Consider the following 26,677-nt stretch of genomic DNA (forward strand, 5'->3'; position numbering starts at 1 on the left):
TCTCAGAGAAAGCCCTTGTAAACAGTTTAATGTAAAATTCCTCTAAAACACTCATTTTTTTACCCAAAAAAGGAATCATACCATAGCAACATTGCAACTTGCACTTCTTTTTTCTCTGACAGGTCCTGGACATCTTCTTATGTCAGTGTTTATAATTTTAAAGGGTATGTAATATTTCATGTTATGGATTATTCCATTGTATGATCTACTATAGTGTATTAAATTGTTTGTGGGTTTTCCCCAATTTTTCAAAAATATTTCAGTGACTATTCCATACATATAACTTAGTACAATTCTAAGCGTACTTCTGGAGTATAAATTTTTAAAGTTACAAATACTGGTTCAAAAGATGTGAACACTTTACATTTTAATGGGTATTACTAAATAATCCTTCAAACACACTGCAGCTTTAGTAGTCCCATCAACACTGGCTACGAATGCCCAGTATATTAATGCTACTGATCCTTTTTTCTATTAGGACATTAGTAGGAAATTATATGTTTCCAAAGAATTTTCATGTATGAGACTAGGGACTCAGCTGTGGACCCCTAAATCTACATGTTGAAAACCTAACCCTTAATGTGACTGTACTTGGAGATAAGACATACGAAGAGGGGATGGGGATAAAAGTTAGTCATAAGGGTTGGCCCTGATCTTATAGGGCTGATGTTCTGATAAGAAGAGGAAGAGACCCTAGAGCTCTTTTGCTGCCATGTGAGGACACAGGGAGAAGATGTCCATCTGGCAAGCCAGGAATAGAGCTTTCACCAGAAACCAACCGTGCTGGACCTCAGTCTTGGGCTTTCTAGCCTTGAGAACTGTAGGAAAATAAATCTCTGGTATGTAAGCAATGCAATTTGTGGTGTTTTATTATGGCAACCCAAGCAGACTAACATACGGCATTTCATTTAAAGTGTCTATCAATGCAGTGAGGTACCACTAGCTCTAATTTACAGATGAGAACATTAAGACACTAAGAACCTGCCCAGGGGAGTTCCCATTTTGGTTCAGTGATAATGAACACCACCTGCATCCACGAGGACTTGGGTTCAATCCCTGACCTCGCTCAGTGGGTTAAGGGTCCAGCATTGCCAGCCACGAACTGTAGTGTAGGTTGCCGACTCGGCTCAGATCTGGCATTGCTGTGGCTGTGGTGTAGACCAGCAGCTACAGCTCCAATTCGACCCCTAGCCTGGAAACTTCCATATGCCACGGCTGTGGCCCTAAAAAGACAAAAGATAAAAACAAAAAACAAAAACAAAAAAAAAAAAACTTGCCCAGGTCAGGTGCTTTTTAAGTGGTACCATAGGGAATAGAATGAAGTTCTTTCAACTGGACTGATAGTCATCTAATTAATCCTTTTCACTAGAGAAGAGTAGTCTTATTTATTACAATTCCAGCTCCCGTGGCAGCTTCTACTATGGGGAATGTAATGAAATCATAAAATGATTGAGCTGGAAAAGTCTTTGGAGATTATCTAGTCCAGCAAAGGAAGTGAGGCCCTGAAAAATAAAGTAGTTGACCCAAGATCATACAGCTAGCTAATGGAAATGGGATTGGAATTCAATTTGACTTTGGTATTGTGTTCTTTAATTTTGACACACTCATGTTTCAGTTACATTTAAAAAAAAATGTACAAATTATTCCTTGCTAGGGCTCAATCTGCAAATATAATTATTTGGCAGGTCACAAATGTTATCTTATAAAATAGAAGTTGCCCTTTAAAAATCCCAATTGCATTCACTTTCTGATGCCCTTTGATAAAGTGATGCAGCATATAATGGCCAAGGTTTGTTTCCATCTTTTTTCGAAAAACATGATCAAGCCTAATTCTTTTATACATGACTCTATTACAGGACTGAAGGCTTCCACATCTCGTTTCTATGCTAATTAATATACTGGTTTTTTCAGTCTCTAGATATGTGCAACAGATTAGAGTTGTGTCTGCTTCCTGTATATCAGCAAAATGGATCACACTGCTGCCAGGAGAGTTCCATTAGTGTCATAAATCTTAGAAATACTATACATTTTCTGAGGAGGAAGCACGATATTCAGAAAGCAGTAGAGTAATTTTCTGGTGACAGATACCCCTACTAGGGCAAAGAAGAAAGAGTCTCATTGTGAACCACAGATTATCCTCAAAATTAGCAAAATAAGAGATGTCTTTTGAAAATAATTTTCCCTCTACAAAATGGTATAGATTTTTTTAATTTTTTTTTCAAACTTAGTTTTGGCATTTAGTTTCATAGAATATCAGAGTTAAACTGAAAATGGCAAAGAAGAGAAGCCAATCACTTCAAAATGCTTTTATCCCTCTCTGTAATATATGACACTCAGTAGCTTGGTGATTCTGTGGAATACATGATGTACAACTGGCCTGTTAGAAGAGGAACTAAAAGGTAACACTGATTTACTGAATGTTTCCAAGACTTAGCAGAACTTTGGACGAGAAACAGCTTGAAGGCAACTGGCTCATGTTTTTTCTAATGTCAAAGGGAAAAAAAATAAGTTTTTAAATATCTTTTAACAATACCATAAGTGTTTATTCAACCCAGTATGAGTAGTACTTATCCTTCAGTGAAATAATAAAACACAGTTGTAAAATTATTCCCAGTAACGTAAGGCTATCCACAGGAAGCTGATTACCAAACTACTTCATTATTCAAAATGCAATGTGTTTCTCCACTCAGAAGAACATACAACAGAAGAGCCAACAAGAAAGATAAATATGTTTAAACGTGTCCCATCTACTGGAGTGGGACACGTTTAAACATATTTATCTTTTTTACTGGCTTCATAAACTGCAAGTGCTGCTTTTCTCTTGTAGAGCTCTGTCCATCAGTTTAAATGCCTTTCTGTTATGAAAACAAAGCAGTTTCTCAGGCGCTAGATTTCTATCTTTGAGGTGATTGACATCATGATTAAATGCAATAGTGTCCTGAGTTTTGATATCCTCCGGGAACTTAAGCCTAGAATTTCAGAAAGGTTAATTGCTGTTTGTATTTTTGTGTCTTGCTTATTGTTTGTAAGCCAATATTTGCCCTTTCAAAACAGTCTAATGAATAGGAATAGTAAAATCAAAGTGTCTTGGTCATCAAAAAAAAAAAAAAAAAAAAAAAGGAAAAAAGAGGAAGGAAAGCAATGGGCAGTAGGATAAGTAGGATAGCAGAGGGAAGAGCCAAGTGGCAGTGCTCTCTGCACATCACAATCACTTGCAGGAGGGGTGCTGGGAGCTTTTACAAAGCACAGGTACTCAACCCTCTACCTAGGGAATCTGATTAAATTGGTCTGGATTGGAGCCAGGGATGAATCTTGTGTTCAGCGTAGGTTGAAAACCACTACGATAAGAGGATGAACAAGGAGATGTGAGGGCATATGATGTATCTCAATGACCTTGGCAGAATCTCAAAGAATGAACACTCCTGTTATCTAAGGGTTGGCCTCATTCTAGGGACATGGTGTCCTGCTCCCAAAGACCAATGAGGATCTTGAGCCTTAGAAAGGAAATGATGGCTGTGCTGCCTGCTTGTAGTTACTGAAGAGCTGGTGCCTCAATTTTCTCATCTGAAGAATGGGAATGATCATACGATTTGTCTCCTGGGGTTATCATTAGGATAAAATGAGATCATCCACATAAAGGGCTTAGCTCAATACCTAGCACAGAATAAGTTCTCAGTATGTGCTATCTACCCCATTGGGAGAAAGTAAGGAGATAGTTTATTTGGCGTTTAAGCACTTACTAGCCAAGACATTTACCAAAAATAAATGCTCAACCAAACTGTGCTACACATATTACAGAATGAGGAATGAAAAGTAAGTCGAAGTGGTCATCTAACCCTAACCCTCATCACAACTACACTCAGATTGCAGCAGGATTCCTTATTCAGGCCAGTGCCTCACCTGCCATGGCAGAGTGTAGATGGTACAGTAATGACCTCTGTAACAGAAAGAGAAAGAGTTGCTGAGCAAATGGGTGCGTGCATGTGCGTGCGTGCGTGTGTGTGTGTGTGTGTGTGTGTGTGTGTGTGTGTGTGGTGTTCCTGGTGCTGCTGAAATTGAAAAAGCCTGAGTAGATATATAGGCTGAAAAGAAAGAGCCAAAAAAGAGGCCATTGGGGAAACTGCAGGTGAGAGAGAGAATTTGATGGTGCAAGAACTTTAAGGTTGCAGGAACTCACATATCAAGACCAGTCTCTGATGGAACAGAGCACAGTTCTCTACTGGGGTAGAAGGAAAGAGCATTAGAAGCCATAAAGGCAGATAAATATGTAGGCAGGGCAGGAGAGTGAGCTGAGAAAGTTCTCCCTTGTTAAAGTCCTTATTTTCTCTATGAAATATGAGCTGAGGTAGTCTGCAGAGGTTGGAAAGGGAGGAGGAGAGGAAGGGAGCAAGAGGGTTTTAAATAGCCGTTGGGGAGGTCCCAAGAGTTCCTAAGTGCCCCCAAGTGCAATAAGTCATTTAGATGGTATTCTTGATTGGTCTTCTTGGCAGATTCTTGAAAATTTGCGGGCATTTGGAGACAATTAGTTTTCCAAATAGATCCCACTCTGGGAGAACCAACATTGCATTCTTTTAATACAGGTTTTTTTAAATAGCCATAAAACCTTCTGCCATCTAACCATCAAGAAGAGACCCACATAAAGTCCTTCCTTTGTTGAAAATGGAGATGTTATCTTCTAAAACTATGCTGCAAAATATTATTTCCTCCATACACTGTGAGTTCTTACTAAATAACTGTCTTTTATGGGGGAAGAAGAGGTTAAAAGCTGCAGTTTTTAAAATCAAGATTTGTATTTCTATTTCTAAATAATTAAACTTGTTTCTCTTTTGGGGTGGGGACAAGATTTTTTTTAATGGAAAACAAACTGTACAAGAAATATAAAAACAGAAAAGTCAAAATATATGGCATATATATATGCCAAAGGCCAACCATTTTTCTGACTTAACTCTTAGCAAAAAAAAAAAAAAAAAAAAAAAAAAAAAAAAATTATTTCACATAGCTTGAGCTAATGAGTAAAAGGTCAAAGATCTGAGGAAAAAATAATAGAAAGAAGCATAAAAACAATTGAAAGAAATGAGGAAAGCATTGGAGCAAACCATTTTGCAGATGGAATTTATGCTGAAGGCCATAGGCAAGCCAGAAGAGGAAAATACAGTTGAAAGCTTAAAAGGTATAGTGATAAGAAAACATAGCAAAGGCCATGAAACAGCTCTTCAGGGGTATAATCAGAAGTGCCCGAGAGGATTAGAGCTTTAACAAATACAGCACTGCTTCACAGAAAATCAAAAACAAAGTGAAAGTGCTTGCTTCCAAAAGAAATCAAAGACCCTCCTGATAAGGGAAAAAAGAAAATTATAATGTAGGAAGAATAATTGCTTTTTTATTTATCAGTACCCAGTATCTCTCTAATATTTGTTGCTACATTTTTCTTTCATGTCGTTATATAAATCAATTCATTTCAATAAAAATATTTAAATAATTTGCACCCAAGCCATGAAAATATGTAGAAGGTACACATATACACATATACAGGAGATATCAATTCCTTCTGTATCCTGTTGTTTCATTTGAAGGATCTATAGGTAATAATCTGTAATAGATTATATTATTATTCAAAACTATGGGCTGCCACTCCCTGCAGGAGGATAATACTTTCTCAGTGCATTGATTTCAAGTTTGGCCATACGACCTGCTCTGTCCAATGAAGTGTGAGCAGAAGAGACATGCATCTGTGCAGAAAGGAGTTAACACAGCAGGCCAGCTTGCAAGGCTGGTCCTGGGCTGGCCTTGGGGAACCTGGTTTCAGGATGGTTCCCACCACTCTGGAAAGAAAAGCTCACCACACCTAAGCTGCTGCATAAACCATGTGGCTTTATGTGCGCACCCGTTCCCCTTCTGGGAATCTGGCACTGCGGTACATGCCAGGCACAGAGTGTCTATGTAGCCATCCCTCAATAAAATCCTTGGGTAATTAGTCTCTAGTGAGCTTTCAAGGTTACAAAAAAAAAAAAAAATTCAGAGATGTCACAATTTGATGCTCAAGCCCATCCTGTGTGACTCCACTGGGGGAGGAATTTTGGAAGCTTGTGACTGATTTTATCTAGACTTTGCTTCATGCACCTTTTCCTTTGCTCATTTTGCTTCATCTCCTTTCACTGTAGCAAATCACCATCACATGAGAGAATCTGCTGGAGTCTCATGAGCCCTTCTAGTGACTCACCGTATCTAGGGGTGATCTTAGGACCTGTAACACAGTGTCACTTCCAGGCTTTTTTTCCTCTCTCATGACAAGTATCACTGCTCCAGCAAGAGGCTGCTCTGCCTTCTGGGTCTCATAGTGAAGGTGACATGACAGAGTCAGAGCCAACCTGCAAGTGACTAACATGAGCAAAAAGTAAACCTCAGAGACTGTAAGCCTTTAAGATTTTGAAGTTTCCATGACCACAATAAAAACCTAAGTGATACATTTGCATAGTTCTTTCATGTTCCCCAAACACTGTCTCACATTATTTACTTTGACTATCCAAAAACCATATGAAGTGTGGAGGCCAGTGATGATATTTCCACGCTAGAGACCAGATGGATCCTTATCATATTCCCCAATAACATATGACATTAAATAAATAAATCTCTATTCGGTGTAAAGCATAGTTCCATGGAGTTGCTCATGTAAAAAGCAGATGGACAGCAAATTAGTCACTGCAAGCTGGAGCACTCACAGTCATGATTTTCTATTTGACATTTCTATTAGTATTTATTCATTTGTTTTTGGGTTTCTGCTTTTAGGTTTACTTCTGTCCATAGGCACAGGTGTCTTTCCAGGCCTCTGGCTGTTCATCAGTTTAATCTTTCTTGTTGTTAAGTTCCTTTGAGATGATCTCATAGGACTGCTAAATTAGATTTGATTTATGTCAAATGGCCTATATTGTGAACAATAGTCAAACATAAATCTTAAATTTGGTGAAACTCAATTTATTCATTATCTATTGATATATGACAAATTACTCCAAAATATATTGGCTTAGAACAATAAGAACTTTAGTCAGTCAGGAATTCAAAATCCTTAGCTGAGTGGTTCTGGTTCAGGACTTCTCATCAGTTTGCAGTCAAGATTTTGTCCAAGGCTGCAATCATCTTCAGGCTGGAGATGCTGTTTTACAGTGGCTTGTTTGGATGGTTAACAAGTTAGTGTTGTCTGTTGCCAAAAGGCCTCAGTTCCTCACCACAGGTGTTTTGACAGGGCAGCTTGAGTGTCCTCATAGTGTCACAACTGGCTTCCTTGAATGATCCAAAAGAAAATACAGAGGAATCCACAGTGCCTTTTATGACTTTATCCCAGAAGTCATATACCATCCATTCTACCACATCTTTTTTTTTTTCTTTTTTTTTTTTTTTTGTCTTTTTAGGGCCACACCTGCAGCATATGGAGGTTCCCAGGCTAGGGGTCTAATCATTGCTGTACACCACAGCCACAGCAACACGGGATCCAAGCTGCGTCTGTAACCTACACCACAGCTCATGGCAATGCCGGATCCTTAACCCACTGAGTGAGGCCAAGGATTGAACCTGCAACCTCATAGTTCTTACTTGGATTCATTAACCACTAAGCCACAACGGGAACTCCTCACATCTTAAAAGTGTGTCACTAAGTCTGGCTCACATGAAAAGGAGAGAAATTAGACCCTATTTTTTTTCTTTTTTTTTTTGGCCATGCTCACAACATGTAGAAGTTCCTGGGCCAGGGACTAAACCCATGTCACAGAAGTTACCTGAGCTGTAGTAGTGTAAATGCTGGATTCTTAACCCACTGGGCCGCCAGGGAAATCCCTAGACTCCATATTTTGAAAAGAGAAGTGTCAAAGAATCTGTGCACATATGTTAAAACCATCATATCCAAGGAGGTAATTATTACTGTTCATCAGTATGTTCAGTTCTCCCTCACTCTGGGCATTGAATTTCCTCCCCCCTCATACTGGAGGCGGGGGGCAGGGGAATGTGACTAGATCTGGCCAATGCACTGTGAGTAAATTACTCAATAAATATTTCTGGAAAATTGGCTACTTTTATGGAAAAAGATAAGCTGTTATTACTTTATGTCATTCACAAAAATAACATGCAGATGAATTTAACAGGTAAAGAAGAAAATCAGTAATACAAAAACTTTCAAAATTAATAATATTTTATGACACTGGAGAAGAATTTCTTAAACAGGTCACAGCAAATATAAAGATAAAATTTCTCTTCAATAAAAGATGTAACCAACAAAGTAAAAGATAAGACACAAATCAGAAGATGTGTGCAACCCACCTAATTAGCAAAGAATCCAAGGTATGTATAGAAGTAACAGAAAAACATAAGGAAAACAAACCATAAAAATAAACTGCATGTGATAAGACAAATCACAGAAGAGGAGATGAATGATGTTAAATGTCACTAGTTAATCAGGGAAGTTCATGCGAGTCCATTTCACACTTGTCACAATGGCAAAAATTAATAAATCTGAGAACACAAACTTTCATCAGGTAGCAATTGCTGGTATAGATATAAATTGGTATAAGCACGATGGAGAGCAATAGAACAAGAGCCAAAAAGATTTAAAATGTTAGGTAGTCTATGACCCAGAAATTCTACTTCTATTTCTACCTTCTTTACCTTGGGAGAAGAAGACATATGTGCACATGGAGACATATGCAAGGAGCTCACTAAAGTATTTATTGTTTAGAATAAGAAGAACCTGGAAATAGCTTGAACATTTCTCAAATGTAAAGTGGAATATAACACAGCACTTAAAATAAATGAACTAGATCTCCAGGTACCAACGTGGCAAATATACCATCTCGGTAAAAATCTCAAAAACCAATAATGAGTAAAAAAAAAATCAACTGTAAAATTGTATTCATAATATGATCCAGCTTATGTAAATTTTAAAACATGTAAAACAATACCATATAGTGTTACTGAATAAAGACATACGTAGAAAATATTAAAAACCCTGTATGCATTTCAAGGTTGAGGTTATGTCTCAGGAAAAAAAACAGGTAAAAGGATTGGGAAGTGGAAGAGGAGCAGTTTTCTGTATCAGGTGTATCTTTTCTATTTTTTTATGTTAATTTATTTTTATTTTTTATATACTGATTTTTTTTCCATTATAGCTGGTTTACAGTGTTCTGCCAATTTTCCACTGTACAGCATGGTAACTGTTTTCTATTTTTTAAAAAAGAGATGTAAAACAGATATAGCAGAAGGCTTAATACTGGTAGTAAATCCAGGTTATTGTTATTTTCCATACTTTTCAGTGTGTTTGAAGAATTTCAAAGTTGAAGACTAAAATTTTATTTGAAGAAAACTACTGTACTAGATTATCTCCATCTCTTATTGCTTTAAAAATCTGTGATTCTCATGGGTAATCCTAGATCACAATGAGTGAATCACAAGATCCCAGGCTTTTAAAATTAACCTACATTAGCAACTCCAACAGAGGAATGAATAAAGAAGATATGGTACATATATACAATGGAATATTATTCAGCCATAAAAAGAATGAAATAATGCTATTTGCAGCAACATGGTTGGACCTAGAGATTATCATTCTGAGTGAAGCAAGTCAGACAGAGAAATACAAATATCATATGATATCACTTATAGGTGGAATTTAATTTTTAAAAATGATACAAAAAATCTTATAAAATTGAAACAAACTCACAGATTTCAAAACCAATCTTATGTTATCATAGGGGAAATCACTGGAGGGAAGGAAGAATTGGGAGGGTGGGAATAGCATATACACACTACTGTATAAAACAGATGATTAACAAGGACCTACTCTACAGCACAGGAAAATCTACTCAATAGTTTGTAATAACCTATGTGGGAAAAAAAGAATGGATATATTTATATATATGACTGATTCACTCTCTTGTACATCTGAAACTAATACAACACTGTAAGTCAACTATACTCGAACAAAATTAAATTCTACGAAAAGAATTCTGTATATGACATACCAAAACTACAGTCCCCAGAGCAAGACTCACTGATGCCTGTAGCCCAGGAAAGTCCTCAGGTGTCTCAAAGTCCTGTCCCTTTATAATAAGATAGTGCCATTTTCTTGGTTCTGGAAAATATCAAATTATTTATGTGTCTCCTCAAAGGAACCAAAATGGTTTGTACTCTTCTGAGTGTTTCCAACTGATAGAATAAAAAGTCTTTGTTTCAAAAGAGATTAAGTTGGGGGTATTTGATTCCCTCTTTCCTACAAAACCAATCCTAACACATTTGAATTTTTTAAGAATGAAAAATACACATAAATCTTCATCATATCCTAGTTTCCCAGGAAGGTTTTGGAGTGAGTAGAAAATGTGAATTTTACTTTGATTGTAACGATCACTTCCTGGACACAGCTGGATTAAAAAAAAAAAAAACCATAAAATTGCTTAAATTAAAAAAAAAAAAACTCCAACAGCTAGTTTTGCTGACAAGAAAAAAGTCCAACTTTCTCTCCCAGGAAAGAATCTTGTTATATTTCTAACCACATTTCTGGGCTGGATGGGAATGAATAGTATAGATAAGCCTCCAATCTTCCAGATGCTTATCCTGAATAAATCTCCAAACATGAAGGACCTGCCTGGGAGTTAATCTTTTCAGCCTTCAGCTTGAGTTGGCCAATAATGAACAATAAACTAGAAAGCTGATTCATTTCCCAGTCTTTCCCCTCATTATTGTACAATACCAAGAGCAACACTAATTTGATCTACAATGTTTCTGCATTGGCTGAGACTGCACCTGTGAATGAGTGTGTACATGTATATGTTGTCCAAAAAATTCTTCTCCATCCAAAGACTCAGAATTGCTCTTTCTTGGTGACAGAGGTTTGCAAGCCTCCACAATATGGACTGTGTTTTGGATCTGGACCAAATAACCAGGGAAGAAATTATTGAATTATCCTAGTCATAAACTGTCCATTCTAATGAGCCCAAACCTCATGATTATTTCTTTAAATATCTTTCTTCTATTTGGTCCTCATTCATGTGTTCAATAACAAATCAATATTTAGTGAGTACCTACTCCAGACAGACTCTATAGGAGGTATGTCAGTCAAGCCTATGGGATGATAAAGCAACATGCCGTTTTCTGTTTTTTTATATCAGTTAAGCTGCAGGAAAATTAAGCCACAGAATTCTTAGTGAAAGATATGATTTCAGTCCTATTTTCTGATCCCTGGTAATACTGGTGGTGATAACTCTCCATCACTGTAGTCAATGTACAGCCAGTAACTCAGCAAAATTAGACAGAATGTGACAACAAGAGGGAATCAAAATGATTTATAAAGCAAGAATTCATCACATTTTCGGGAAAACCTACAGAGTATCCTGAAATGAAAACCATTAGAAGGAAAATGCATTTCATTAGCCTGGTTTTCTAAGGACAGTTAGGTTATAAAACCAGCTTTCCTGGTTTTAATCCTTTTCCTCCATCCTCTGTCATATATCCTCATGTTCTTATGGGTGGTCCATGACTGTCTTGGAATCTTTATGAGAAGGGAGTAAAAGGAAACTTCAAACATTTTTTTGGAATACAATGGATTATACTGGACCCCTCACTTATTTCCCCTAGGAAATTTCAACAGAAACTCACACCTCCACTTACCTTACAAACACATTTTGTATGATTATACAGTGACTATATGAGTCCATATGCAGTACAGTCATATGAGGCCATATATAGTACTATATTATGGTATTAATTCTCAGACTGTCACCACACTCATGACACTAACAATGGAAGATTGACATTTTATGTGTGTTTGTATGGGTGTATGGGGGTGTATGTGTGTGTGTGTGTTTAACGTGTGTATCCATGCATGGAGAGAGACAGACAGAAAGAGAGAAAGAAAAAAAGAAATAGGAAAATAATAAGGGGGAAACAATTGGAAACAAATAAAACAATAGAAATCCTTCATGAATTATTATATATGTCAGTTAAAATTGATGGTAGAAATTTCACCATGAAGTGAAAAGAGAAAGAGCTGGAAATGACTTCTTTTTTAAATAAATGAACTAAACGGAAAAAGAGCTGATAGTACTTCTTAACCACAGAAAGAGTTGTTAAATTATCAATAAGATTATAATTCTATGAATAAAGTGGTCTGAGAAATGATCTTTACATATGGTTTGATATGACAACATTGCCAACACCATGGAGGGTTTCAGTGGGTTCTCCTCCCTTGGCCCATGGTAGTCAGCCCTCTACATCCCCAGCTCTGCATCTGAGGATCTAACAAACTGGATCAAAAATGTATTTTAAAAATTCCAGAAATTTCCAAAAAGCAAAACTTGAAATTCCTGCAAGCTGGGCAACTATTTACACAGCATTTAGGCTGTATTAGGTATTACAAGTACTCTAGAAATGACTCAAAGTATATGGGAAGATATATGCAAACACTAAGACATTTTATATAAGGGGCTTGAGCATCCAAGGATTTTGATATCCACAGTGGTATCCTGGACCCAATCCCCCACAGATGCAAGGGATGACTGTACTTCAAGATTGTTTTCAGAATTATCTGAAGCCTATAAACTGTTCTGTTTTCTGGCTCTAATATCAGAACAATGATAAGAAAATCCTGAATCTGCAAGTTAAAAGGGAGATCACATCCTAGTAGAAAAACTATAGAATAATCAATACTGTAACACAATGAAAATATGGAAGAGCAAGGAAAAGTTGATAATACCCTCAATTATTTTAGAAAATTATAATAATTTTAAAACTACTAATCACAATTTCTGCAATATAGCTAAAGAAATAAAGTGGAAATTTATACCATGTTATTCAAGAATAAATACTAAAAATATGCGAATCAAGTGAAAAAAGTCAATGCAAAAATAAAAAAATATCTGAATAAAGGTAAGACTAAAGGTAAAGATTATCTCTATAAAGTAAATAAAATGAGAGAAATAATGAACAAAGACAAGAGGGAGTTCTTGGAGCAGTGGCAAAAACAACATGAAAATAAACTGCCAGCAAATTAAAAAAAATAGCACAAATCTGAAAAGTTAGAAATAATAAATGGAAAATAATGTTTAGTAAAAATATTTTATAAACTCTTCATATAAATTTGAAATGCCTTGAAAAACTGAATATCATATCTGGACACATTTAGAAAAATATTACCAAAATTAATTCCAGGAAGCTAAAATTGACTACTTACATTTAAGAATCTTATCAGATTCTTGACTAGGAACCATGAGATTGTGGGTTCGATCCCTGGTCTTGCTCAGTGGGTTAAGGATCCGGCGTTGCTATGAGCTGTGGTGTAGGTCACAGACATGGCTACATGGCTCAGATCCCACATTACTGTGGCTCTGGCATAATAAGCTGGTGGCTGCAGCTCCGATTGGACCCCTAGCCTGGGAACCTCCATATGCCGTGAGTGTGGCTCTAGAAAAGACAAAAAAAAAAAAAGAATCTTATCTGATTCTGATGATTCTGATGAGTCTGATAGAAACTTGCCCTCTAATGAGAAAAGTCCAGAAATTTCTTTTAAAAATTAAAAAGTTGATTATATCTGTCAGTGGAACAGATCATTTTGTTGTTATTTACATTGTTTCAGAACATAGTGAAAGTCTCAAAATAATTTTTCCTAAAGAAGCACAAAACTAAAACCCAAACTTAACAAAAATACTCCACATAAAGACTGCAAACCAATCTCATTAATAATGAATAACAATGAAAATGCTCTAAATTTAGAAAACTCAGCAAATACATTTCAGTAGCACATTTAAAGATCAATATACTATAAACAAGTAACAAGGTTTTATTTGGAAAGATAAGCAAGATTTTTGGAAACCAGCAATAAGGAACCAGCTAATATAATTTACCATAATAGGTAAAGCAAAAAATTTTATCATTTTTGTAGGTAACAAAAAAATTATTATTTAGTAAAATTCAAAAATTCTGGCTAAATCTGGAAAACACCCTTTAACACTTGGTATATATTTGATAACAGATTTACTAGAAGCCTACAGTAAACAGTCTTTTAATGGTTAAACATCAACAGCTTATCCATTAAAGTCAAGAACAAGGTAAACTTTTTAAAGATATTGTTTTCAACCCTGTTCTAAAAGTACCAATTAATTAAATTATCTAAGTGGGAAAAAAATAAAGAGTTTTAGAGGAAATGAGTGGGAAAATTATCTATAGATGATATGGTTGTTATGTGAACAACCCCAGAAAGAAAGAAAGAAAGAAAGAAAGAAAGAAAGAAAGAAAGAAAGAAAGAAGGAAGGAAGGAAAGAAGGAAGGAAGGAAGGAAGGAAGGAAGGAAGGAAAAGAAAAGAAGGAAGGAAAGAAGGAAGGAAGAAGGAAAGAAGGAGGGAAGGAAAAGAAAAGAAGGAAGGAAAGAAGGAAGGAAGAAGGAAAGAAGGAGGGAAGGAAAAGAAAAGGAAGGAAAGAAGGAAGGAAGAAGGAAAGAAGGAGGGAGGAAGAAGGAAAGAGAAAGAAAGAAAAAGAGGAGGGAGGATAAGAGAGGAGAAAATTGGGGTAGAAAAGAAAGAGAATGAGAGAAAGAAAGAAGGAAGGAGAGAAGCAAGGAAAGAAAGCACAAAACATTTCAAGTAGTTGTTACGAAACTGGTATCCTAAAAATCCAATAGCTTTCCTGTATAAAAATACTATAAACATTTGAAAAACAAATACAACTTGGTAATTTTTTTTAAAATGGGTAGGGAACCTCAAAACTTTCTTATACACACAGAAATACGAGCTAATAGAAATATATATGTATTCTTGGTTTAAAATAGTCAATAATAAATATTACAGTTTCCTATAAATTAATCTGATTATTTGGTATAATGCCATTAATAACAACATTTTTGGTAGAGAGACTAACAATTTTTCAACTTTAATTTCTGGAGAACATTAAGCTAAGTGAAGTAAGCCAGACACAAAAGAAAAATACTATATAATCTCATTTATATGCAGTATCTAAAAAAGTTAATTCATAGAAGCAAAGAGTAGAACAATGGTTACCAGCAGGGAAGTAGGGAAAATGGAGAGATGATCAAAGGGTACAAAGTTGCAATTGCGTCCGATGGGTAAATTACAGAGATCTAATGTGCAGCAAGGTGACTACTGTTGATAATATTGTATTATATACTGGGAATTTGCTAAAGAATAGATACCAAGTACTTTCACCACACACACACACACACACGCACACGCACACACACGATAATCATGTGAGGGGATGGATACGTTAATTACTTCACTATGTGCATGTATTTCAAGACATCACTTTGTATATCTCAAGTATATGCGATTTTTATATTTAAAATGAAGTTTTATTGGAAAAAATATGAGAAAAGTCAGAAAATTCTGGGAAAAAAAAAAGAACACTAATGAGTGGGCAGGAGTGGGAAGCAGAGGGGAGCCTAGAAAGCCAGACTATGGAGTGGTTACAAAGAATCCAGAAATGTAAACTTGTTAGCTATTTAAAGTAAGATTAAGCTAAATTCCTTCTTCACTTTTTATATCAAACCAAATTTCAATCAGTTTAAACTTTGTAGGAAAAAAATAATGGAAGTATTACCACAGTAAAGGATATATCCCAATTTTCCCAAACTCTGACATTGAAAAACTTTTTTAATCAAGACCAGAAAATCCAGAAACCATAAGAGAATATGATGATAAATTAGCCCTCATGAAAATTTAAAACTTTTGTGTGGTTGAAAACCAAACAGTATAAACAAGGACAAAAGCTAAAAAACAAATTGAGGGAGAATATTTGCAAAAGTAAAAGGCTCTTCTTAAACTATAAAACTTTCCTAAAATTCAATAAGGAAAATAACTATAATCCTTTAGAAAAATATAGATTTATAGATTAATAAGCACTTCACTGAAAAAGAAACACATATGGCTTATAAGCAGATGGAAGGATGCCCAATCCTTTCCATAAATAAATGCAAATTAAAGCAAAATAAAGACAGCATTTTTTAGCCGCCAGATTGGCAATTGCTTGATAGTACACAGTTTTGGCAAAGCTGTGAGGAAAATGCCATTATCACACATTGGCAGTGGGTGTACACAGTGTCATATCTCCTTTGGAAGACAATTTGACAGTATTGATGAAAGCTGAAAGTATACATCCCCTCCTACTCAGAACTTTTGATCTTGAAGAATTTATCCTACAAACTTTCACACGTGTACAATTGTGAGTGCACACACACACAAAGAAAGCTTTGCAGCATAGTTTGCCATATTAAAAAATTAAAACAACTGGGAACAACGTAAGCATTAATAAAGTTAGAGGGTTAAGTGGGCGTGAGCTATAGGACTCTACTGCCTGGGCTAGTATCTGGATGGTTCAAGACTTACTAGCCCAGTGACCCTGAACAAGCTCCTTAAGCTCTCTGTGTCTTAGTGTCTTTTAATTGTAAGGTGGTACTAAAAGAAGTATCAATTTCACAGAGCAGTTGTTGAGAATGAATGAATAAATACATATTAAGTACTTATGACACAATATGTATATGTATATGTATTACAATATTTTAATATTGTAATATTTTAAAAATTACATTTGCAATATTGTGATATTTTAAAAATGTAATGTTTTCAATTATTTTAAATTGTCATACTTTAAAATTATTTTAAAAACAGTGTAAGTTTTTTTTTTTTTTTTTTAATCCTCATGGATACTAGTTGGGTTCATAACCCACTGAGCCACAATGGGAACTCCAATGTAAGTTCATTGTTGATATGAAAAAAATCTCCAGGATATATTGTGACATTCAAAAACAACAAGATAAAGAACAGAATGGATCTTGTGCTATGTCCAAAAAGATATGTTCACATAAATCTTCAAAATGATATGTAAACATCTAAATGTATCCCACATGCCTCACAGGATGCACAAGAAACTGCTGATGGTTGTTGCCTGTGGGGAAAAGGTTCAAGATCTGAGGTCAAAAAGCAGATATTTTGATGTGTACTTTTATGTGGCTTGACATTTTTACCTTGGGACTACATTAATTTTATAATTTAAATATCTAGGTTGTTATTTTTTTTAAAGAAACTGAAAAAAAGAGGTAGTTAATGAGGTCCTCACATTAACCTTTAAGTAAGCTATTAAAGTTTATTAAAAGTTGAAACCATTTTAAATTATATTAATATTGTACAATTCTGTTATTGCTCAGTTATTTTCAAGAGGAAAATGAAAATGAATAGGATAGACAGGACATAGTATCTGTATTCATTTCTATTACTCTGTAACAAATGACCACAAACAAAACAACACGCCCTTATTATTTCATGGCTTCCATAGGTCAGGATTCTAGGCTCAGCTTACTTGCTGGCTGAATGCTCTGCTCAGGATCACACAAGGCTAGTATTAAGGTATTGACTGGACCAAGTTCTCATCAGGAACTTGAGTTCTTTCTCCTAAGCTCATTCAGGTTGTTGGAAAAAATGTCTTCTTGGAGGTAGAATGCTTAAGGTCTTGCTAGCCGTTGGCTATAAACTGTTCTTAGCTCCTACGGGACTCCCTAGGTCCTGCCACAGTGCTCCACAGTATTCAGCATACTTCTTCTAGGCCAGCAGGATAAGCTCTCATGCTGGTCTCCTAAGAAGGAGTCTTATATGATAGTACATAATCACAGGAGTGACATTCCCGCACCTCTGATGTAGAATGTTTCCTAATCAAAGGAGTGACATCCCTTTGCCATACTCTATTGGGCAGAAGTAACAACGAGTCCATCCTGCATTCAGAGGGGAAGGATTACACAGATGTGACTCACTGGGGTCATCTTAGGATGTGTCTGCTTTAGCAAGCCACCTGGGAGATCAGTCAGGAAAGTGTGAGAAGTATTGCCTATTCAAGATGCTACAAGGGATGAAATAAACTAATTTAATGTTATGTACTTAACAGATGAAGACAATATCAACATCTGGCAGAGCCTTTAGTGCGAGGATATTGGTTGATATGCTCTTTGGTAGTTAGAAAACGGTAAGTGAATATTTTAGTGGATGAAAAATATTTGGATGGCCATGTTCCACAAAAAGTTCATAAACTGTTTAAATTTTTGCCTTCTAACCTATGCCAGCAGGTACATTTTAAAACAAACACACACATATAAAAAGGCCATGCTTCCACAAAGTATCTATTTTCTACTGCAACTCAAATCTGACATTTAGATATAATCCCTCTGGGAAATTCTTGGTTTTTTTAAATGTTATTTCTTCAAACTCCAACATTCAGAAGCTGGCAGCCACCTGTTCAGAAATAGGTAGGGAGATAATATCCAAGGGCATAAGTTCTTATAGGCTATTGGGTCTCCTGACCCCTTCCTCATTTCCTGTGCAGTCACCTCCAGAGACATGTCCTTTTCTTCAGCCACTAAATTTATTTGAGAAAGATTAGAATTATCAAGTTCAACTGAGCCCTGGGGGACCTGATTAGCAGCCTTCCCAGAATTAAGTATCACTTTTTTCTTTAGAAGATGGTTTTAAAATACTGATTAAATTCTTTCTGTAGAGAATTATTATAGGCTGGTTAATAATTTTTTTTATTTATATGTGTAATTTAAATATCTACATAACTTACCCTTGAGAACTACAGAAAGCACAGGCTGAAAGAGGCCAAGCATTTCAAGCAGAGATAGAAAGGAAATATACATAGACTTCAGCAAATGAGAACACTTCCATATGAGGTTTTTCTTCCTGTTTTTCCAATAGTGAACAAAGTCTGAGAGCTAAGGGCTGTTTGAAGGCCCGGTAACAGCTGAGATCAGAGAATCTAATCCATATGAACGCCAGTCTATCACTTAGACAAAAACAATGATTGCACTACTTGGAAATAAAGATGAAATTTGGGTGAAACTCCAAGATAAAGCCAAGACATCAGCTGTACCTAAATTATCTTTAAATAATCCTTAAATAAAATTCAAATGCATGGGATGGACTGGGAGTATGGGGTTGGCAAATGAAAACTAGTACATTTAGAATGGATAAGCAATGATGTTCTACTGCATAGCACAGCCAACTATATCCAATCTCTTGGGATAGACCATGACAGAAGATAATATAAGAAAAGGAATGCATACACACACACACACACACACACACACACACACACACACACACACATATAACCAGTCATATATATTACTGGGTGGGTCACTTTGCTGTATAGCAGAAATTGGCACATTATAAATCAACTATAATAAAAAATAATTTTGAAAATTCAAATGCTCAGCTTGCTTATTGCTGGGTCTTCAATAAATGGAAGCACGCAACCTGAAAATGCCATTTGCAGTGAATTTTCTCCATAGATTCCTCCTCATATTACCTGAGTTAAAACTCAACTCTTCCCTATTAGCCCTTTGACCTTAGGTGGGTTACTTATAATCTGTAACGCTGGGGTAACTGTACAACCTATAAAGTTCTCCAAAGTTAAGGAGATATTGTATCCAATTATTATTATTATTATTATTATTATTATTATTTTGTCTTTTTTGCCATTTTTAGGGCCGCTCCTGCGGCACATGGAGGTTCCCAGGCTAGGGGTCGAGTCGGATCTGTAGCTGCTGACCTACACCAAAGCCACAGCAACGTGGGATCCCAGCCGCATCTGCAACCTACACCATAGCTCACGGCAACGCCACACCCTTAACCCACTGAGCAAGGCCAAGGATCAAACCCACAACCTCATGGTTCCTAGTCAGATTCGCTAACCACTGAGCCACGACGGGAACTCCATGCATCCAACTATTTTTAACACAGTCCTTCCTATGTACATAGTAAGTCCTCATTAAGTGCTATTATTAATAACACAATACAGAAAAAATGATTAAGTCAGAAGCTCTTATGAACAAGTCTCTGCTGTCTATTAACAAGGTATATATAATATACATAAGTATATATAATATATATAAGTATATATAATCTTTGTGGGTTTGATAGGAATCAATTTGGGGCTGGAAATACAAAATAACATAATGCTGATGTAAACATTTCTCTCTATGTAAAAATGCTGCTCTTCTTTAAAGGCTACCTCCATTTTATACAACCTCCCCTCAAAAATTATTTTCTAAAGTTTTGCTTCATGACTGTTAAAATGGTCCAAAGAGAATTTTTAGGAGGCAACATATCTGAGTCAGAGAAGAAAGACACACAGAGCCACCTCTTACTCCTGGTGAGAAAACTGCTTGCAAAGTAATACGTATTATTAGTTTGATTTGCTGTCTTCTTAATCCCATTTTACCTAGTTTGAGTTCCTCTAGAGTCCTGTCTATCTCCTCTCCGTTTCTTCCTCTCTGTGCTCTTACGCATGCTCAGTATTTCCCTCTCCCCACCTCCTCTCGCACCACCCCCTCCCTTGCTGTCTGGAGCTGAGCAGCAGCAGCTCCACAAACTCTACACTCTCTCTTTCTCAACCCCTTTGGATTTGATCCTCTCATTATTGAAATGCAGTGTCTTTTGCTCACACCTAAGGTAGATATTAACATTTTTATTGAAAACCAAAGTAATTCACTTACTCTGCATATTCTCCACTGCTGTAAATGACAGAAGACACCCTCTTGCCAAGTGTAGTCATTTCAGAGGCTTTATTATGTTTAAGAAGAAAAAGGTCCAGGTTAAAATGAAGTTAACAGATTTGCAGAAGGGCATGTGTCTACACACAAGAAAGTGTTTCCCTTTCTGACACACTCCACTGCCGAACTCTGTGATCTCACTCCACACAGCTGCCTGTCAAAACTCCAGGTCTAAACTCCTGGTGCTTTGGAACAACTATTTTGGGGGACCAGAAAGTCTCCCATTTTATGCACATTGCCCAGGGCAATTTCCAATATTCTACTTCTTTCAACTGTGTATTTTCTGAGCCCAGGAATAATCAGGGAAACCACAATCTAGGTTCATGTTCAAAAACCGAAGGGCCCAACTACAGGTACTTGCTGGCCTCTGGGGGTAAACAAACTCTTTCTGCATGGCTCTGGGAAGCAACCCTCAGAGGCTACCCTCAGAGACCTCCCTGTTCTACTGGTCTGAATTAAATAGTGACAAAAAGGCACCCTCAGTATCATCACTAATTTAAGGGGTGTCAGGTTTGATGAAATGACCCTGGACATATGGCAGACCCCTGAATATTAGGCCTATCTCAGGGACCTTCACTCCACACCAGCTAAAGTGATATAAAACACCTTAACTAAATACATTCCCCTATTCTCAGTATCTTCCTTGGTCTAGTAAGAAGAGGACTGAACTAGAATTCAGGAGACTTGGATTCTGATATTCCCAGAGCACTGCCTGGCTTTGAACTTTCTTCTGAAATTCAAGGTTCTTGACAGAGATACAATGAGTATAAAAATACCCAACCAATCTATTTGAATATATATGATGAGCAAATAGATAATTCATAAAAAGCTTCCGATAAAATATAAAAATAATAAATAATGAAAAAGGCCACATGAGATTTTTTTAGTCTTCACTCCAAAGCCCTATTCAGAATCTAAAAAGTACTTGAAAGCCAGGAGATAAGCCTAGAATCTCCTCATTATACCCACCAGGCATCCTCATACACCCAGTAGTACCTGCAGAGATTCTGAACCCCAGCACAGGGAAAGACGGACCAGTGCCTGAGAAAGTTCTTGTCACATGCCTAATCAGGAGGGAGATGATGCTGTTGGTCTAGGAGAATTTATGCAGTTACGGTCACGGTCAAAATACATAGTCTATTCTTTCCCTCATTTTTCCACACTTCCTGCAGACAATTACACAACTCCGTCCTGGTCTTTGAAGTTATGAAGATAAGACTTTCCAGATAATGTCTATCGAATTTAGGTACAGACAGGATGAGTACACACTTGGCTTTTCTATAAGATATGAGATTATTCTGAAAATAAACACAAGCTAGAAGATGTGGAGGATCCAGGAACAAAGATGAGACTTCTCCTAAGGGAAATCTACCAAACATGCAGAAGGAGGATATGGAGAAAGATATGAAGACTTCAGTGTCACCATTCATGCTTTAGAGATGCTTAGTCCTGGAATGAGACCTAATGAAAGACCAGACTTTGAATGTAAACAGTTTCCCTTGCAGCTCAGGGCAACTATGGTTATTAAATGGGCTTGCTGATTATGAAACATCTCAGAAGAGCCTACATCTCTCATTCAGGTTCCTTTCATTCACAAAGGTATAGATACAGACCCTAATAGAGCACTGTAATTTGGACTATTCCCAGAACCCTCATGCTCACTATATGCAGAACTATATTCATGGAGTTCCCAGTGGCCTAGCAATTAAGAATCCAGTGTTGCCACTGCTTTGGTGAAAGTTTGATCCCTGGCCCAGGAACTTCTGCATGATGCAGATAAGGCCAAAAACAGAAAAAAAAGAACTATACTGTTTATCCCCCATCTCATACCTTCCTCTCCTCACTACCACAAAACCTGCTGAGTTTTTTACCACATCCCCAACTGCCTAAATGAAAAAAATAAAATAGAAAAAATAAACTTCAACTTCATGTTTCCAAATGCAATCAGGCATCAGAGCCTCATGAGCTAAACTCTAAAATACACCTTGATTTCTATTTAACTTTTCTTCCCAATACAACTAATATTTTAGTTAAGACTGCAAACATTCCTGACTTTGTTAACTGGAATCTAAGCTGTCATGGTACAGAAACTGCATTACTATTTCTATATCATGGAGAGAGAACAAGAGCTTCAGGTTAATCTAAAACATGCTGCCAATGATAAGATAAATGTAGATTTCAGAAATAATAAAATGTGGGGAAACAAAGAATATGTTATAGAACATATAATAATATGTACTACTTTTCCACCTCCTAATTTTTCTTTCATCCATTCCTGCCCTCCATTACATTCACATTCCTCTAGAATGTTCTTTCAATAAAAGGACCACAGTTCTGTCTTTCCTGCTACAGACACATCAAGTTATTCTCTATGCATTCAGGATAAATCCTACAACATCGGCACAACGTACAAAGCCCTGCTGATCTCTCCAGCTCCTGACACTACTCTTACTCTCAGCTCCGACCACGCAGAGCCACCTCCAAATTCTGAACACAGGGAAAAGAAGTTCTATCCAAATCTCCCATTTTTGCACATACTCTTCCTTATACCAAAATGATCTTCTCAGCCTTTCTAGCCCCTCCTCGACCGACCTTCAGGTCTCAGCCAGCTCAAAATGGCATTTCCTCCAGAAGCTTCTTCTGCCTTTCAGAACAGGACTGAAACAGATGTCTCCTCTGTGTTGTGCTCCCATAACACCCTGTGCTTAGCACACATCACACCTCTGGAAATTGCCTCTTTTTCCAATTGTCTCTCCAGAGAGTCCTTGAGATCAGGGACTGTCCTGTACACTAGCACATCCCGAGCGCCTCACATGGTGCCTGACACCCAGGTATTTGCTTGACACTGACGACACCTAAGGAACCAGTGAGAGGTTACCAGCCAAATAATTACACCAGCCACAGGATTTTCCTTAAAAGAATCCACAGTTGCTTAGCCATCAACCACCTGAATCAAACACCAAATCCTTATCAAAAGTTTTTCATCAAGGAAAATACACTGTGAATTACAATCATATGCTCGGCTAGAGTTAGACGCTATTGTGCTTTTAGGTTGACCATCCTGGAGTTGGAGAGAGAAAACTAATACAGTTAGGGAGCAAGCTTGGAAACAAAACAATTGGGAAAAATCAATACAGGCTAGTGGAGAAGACTTAGCTTTGTGTGGCAGAGTATTGATACTCAGAGAAAAAAGAGGCCACTGAAAACTGGAACAGTCGTGGGAGGATTCAGTGAGGAGGATAATCTTGAGCAATCTCCAGAATGAAGGGTAGAATTTGACAGGGCACATTTGGAAAGAACTCTTCTGGGCCACTGCAAAGAGGCCCACCTGTCATTTTATTCAGTTTACACAGTCCTAGTAAATAAAAAAAAAATCTTTATCAGAAGGATTAGAATCATAGCCTTTGGGAAATATAATAGTCCAATTAATTTCAAACTCACTCTTAGTTAAATTCTTAAGCAGATTCATTCTTCTCTCTTCTCACTGTAACACAGACTTCCTCATTCCTTCTGTGTTATTTAGCTTAGGAAACCAACCTACAAAAATCCCTAAGGATAATTATTCTGCAAGTGGAGAATTTCAGCAACACTCAACAGAGCTGTACACACAGAGAGCATTTGCCTGTTTTAGCCAATGTTAGCAACCCATCAATTTCTCAGACAAAAAGTCACAGTGACCTGAAGTTGAAGAGTCACTTTGCACCACTTAGTCAAAATGACAAGCATATTCTTGGTGACATGATGTTTGAATGGTTGGTCACATGTTTGCTGAGGTGACAGCCTATGGGTCTAATTGGAACTGCAATTTCCTCCTAAAGAGCTGCTAAAACCTGCTTCTATCTCTGTCTCCCCCTCTCTACTTTAAATTTTAACAACACTTCAGTCAATGATATAGAATTCTGCTCTTATCTTAGTTTGTCAAGCTCATCACTCAGTAGAAAACTGTTGCCCTGAAGTCAGCACTGAGCCCTCGAGCCTGAGACAATAAGCAGAAGTCAAGTAGGAGACCAAAGTTGGCATGAACCACGTACAGGGATAATCAGCAATTGTGTAGGTGCAAAAAGGTATAGGTCCCCTCTTTTCTGTCTTGGTGGCTAAAATGTCATTGTTGTGAATATATCCCTGTTATGTATCAGTTCTGCAAGCGTCCATTTTTCAACACAAATTCCATTCCCATGGTCCTTAGCGTGACCCTCTCATCATTACCAGCAACGACAAATTTTTCAGTAGTCTTAAATTCATACATTCTGGTGTTTTCATAACCCTATTTTCTCATCTCATTCCTTTTACAGCTTCACTTTCAACATTCTCATCTTTCAACATACCATCCTGACAACAAATGTATAGACTATCTACTTTTACCCCGTCCTTTGACGTCTTTCTCTCCTCCCATTATTTGACTTAAATTTCATGACCTCTAACTTGGGAACCTCCATATGCCGCAGGTGTGGCCCTAAAAAGACAAAAATACCAAAAATAAATTTCATGATGAATCATTATAATCACCTCTTGGTATGCACTGTCTGGGAAACCTTGTTACCTTTATCTTCAAACAGATCTGTTGGTGACAAATTCCTTTGAACTTCTATCTGTCTGAAAATGTCTTTATAGAATACATAAATTTTTTTATTTCCCCTTAGAAAACTATACATAGAACTACCATATGACCCAGCAGCCCCACTCTTGGGCAGATATCCGGACAAAACTTCCCTTGAAAAAGACACATGCACCTGCATGTTCATTGCAGCACTATTCACAATAGCAAAGACAAGGAAACAACTCAAATGTCCATCGACAGTTGATTGCATTAAGATGATGTCATATATGTACCAATGGAATACTAGTCAGCCATAAAAAATGAAAATGTCTTTATTTTCAAGAATCTTTTTGCTGGATACAGAATTCCAAATTGAACAATTTTTACTTTGAAAACTTTGAAGATATTTTTAGTGTCCTATGGCTTGTATTATTTCTGATGGGAAGTGTACAGCAATCCCCCCCCCTTTTTTTTCTGTGTATGATGCAGAGTTTTTCCCCTTACAAATATTTTAAGAATTTTATCTTCACTGATTTTCATTGTTTTGATTTTGGTAGACTTTGGTGTAGTTCTCTTTATGTTATCCTCCTTGTAGTTCATGGATCTTACTGAATTAAGTCAACTGATAATATTCATCAAGTTTGGAAATTTTGAGGCCATTTTTATTCAAATATTTTTATACTCTCTTCTCTCCACTGATTAATATTTTAGTCTGCTTTATTTTGTCTCATAGGCCACTGAGGTTCTGTTCATTTTTTGCAGACTTTTCACTTTCTCTGCTTCAATTTGAAAGCACTTTCTTTGCTTTCAATTATGTTGCTATGTCATCAAGTTCACTGTTTTTTTCTTTCCTGCATTGTTTATCTCTTTTAATCCAATTCAAAGAATTTGTCAATTTATGACACTGTGTTTTTCAGCTCTATAATTTCCATTTGGGTCTTTATTCCATTTCTCTTACTATATTTTCATTCAAAGTCTATCTTTTAAAACTCTTTTCCATCTATATTTTATTTTTAAAGTGTCTTCTAATTTTCTTTCTCCATTATGTCTGTATATATTTGTCAACTTAACATTTTCTCCTGGTAATGGGTCACATTTTATTGTTTCTCTGTATGTATTATTGTATTTTTCATTACATGCTGGGCCATTTTGAATTTTATGTTCTTGAGTGCCGGGTTCTATTTTCTTTCCGTAAAGGGTTGAACATTTTTCTGTCAGGTAGTTAAGTTATTTGTGAATCAGCTTGATTATTATGAGATTTTTTTTAAACTTCTGCTAGGGTGGGCTTAATTTAAATCTACCAGTAAGACATGAGCCTTCTGGGGGTCTTTATTGAATGTCTCAATTGTTCATTGATGACTCTCTGGCTAACTGGAATTCGAATATCTTCTAGCCTGACATAAGCTATAAGAATTGCTTCAGCATAAAGTTCTCCATTTGTTCCTTTTCTAGCATTTGTGGCTGAATATTCAGTAACACAATCAAAAGGATTCCTATACAAATCTAAAACCACTTCAGACTCCCTCAACTCTCCAATCTTTTTCTTCTCAACTCAG

General features: G+C 36.6%; 1 long non-coding RNA gene across 7 annotated transcripts in view; it reads right to left on the reverse strand.

The window, feature by feature from the left end:
- Nucleotides 1-26,677, reverse strand: part of LOC102159091 (uncharacterized) — a 421,098-nt gene that overhangs the window by 227,228 nt on the left and 167,193 nt on the right. For 3 of the 7 annotated variants that reach the window (XR_002345851.2, XR_014810616.1, XR_014810618.1), the window contains one exon: nt 7,141-7,278. The exons of 3 other annotated variants lie outside the window; for them this stretch is intronic. This is a non-coding gene — a long non-coding RNA (uncharacterized LOC102159091). Of the gene's footprint in view, nt 1-6,956; nt 7,279-26,677 lie in introns of those variants that run through there. One more of the 7 variants, XR_014810619.1, reaches the window with a different exon arrangement.

This window comes from Sus scrofa, chromosome 7 (assembly GCF_054392235.1).
Source record: "Sus scrofa isolate SSC_HxYL_T2T_F1_AM1 chromosome 7, Sscrofa_HxYL_maternal_Yorkshire_Landrace_v2.0, whole genome shotgun sequence".
Lineage (NCBI taxonomy): Eukaryota > Metazoa > Chordata > Mammalia > Artiodactyla > Suidae > Sus > Sus scrofa.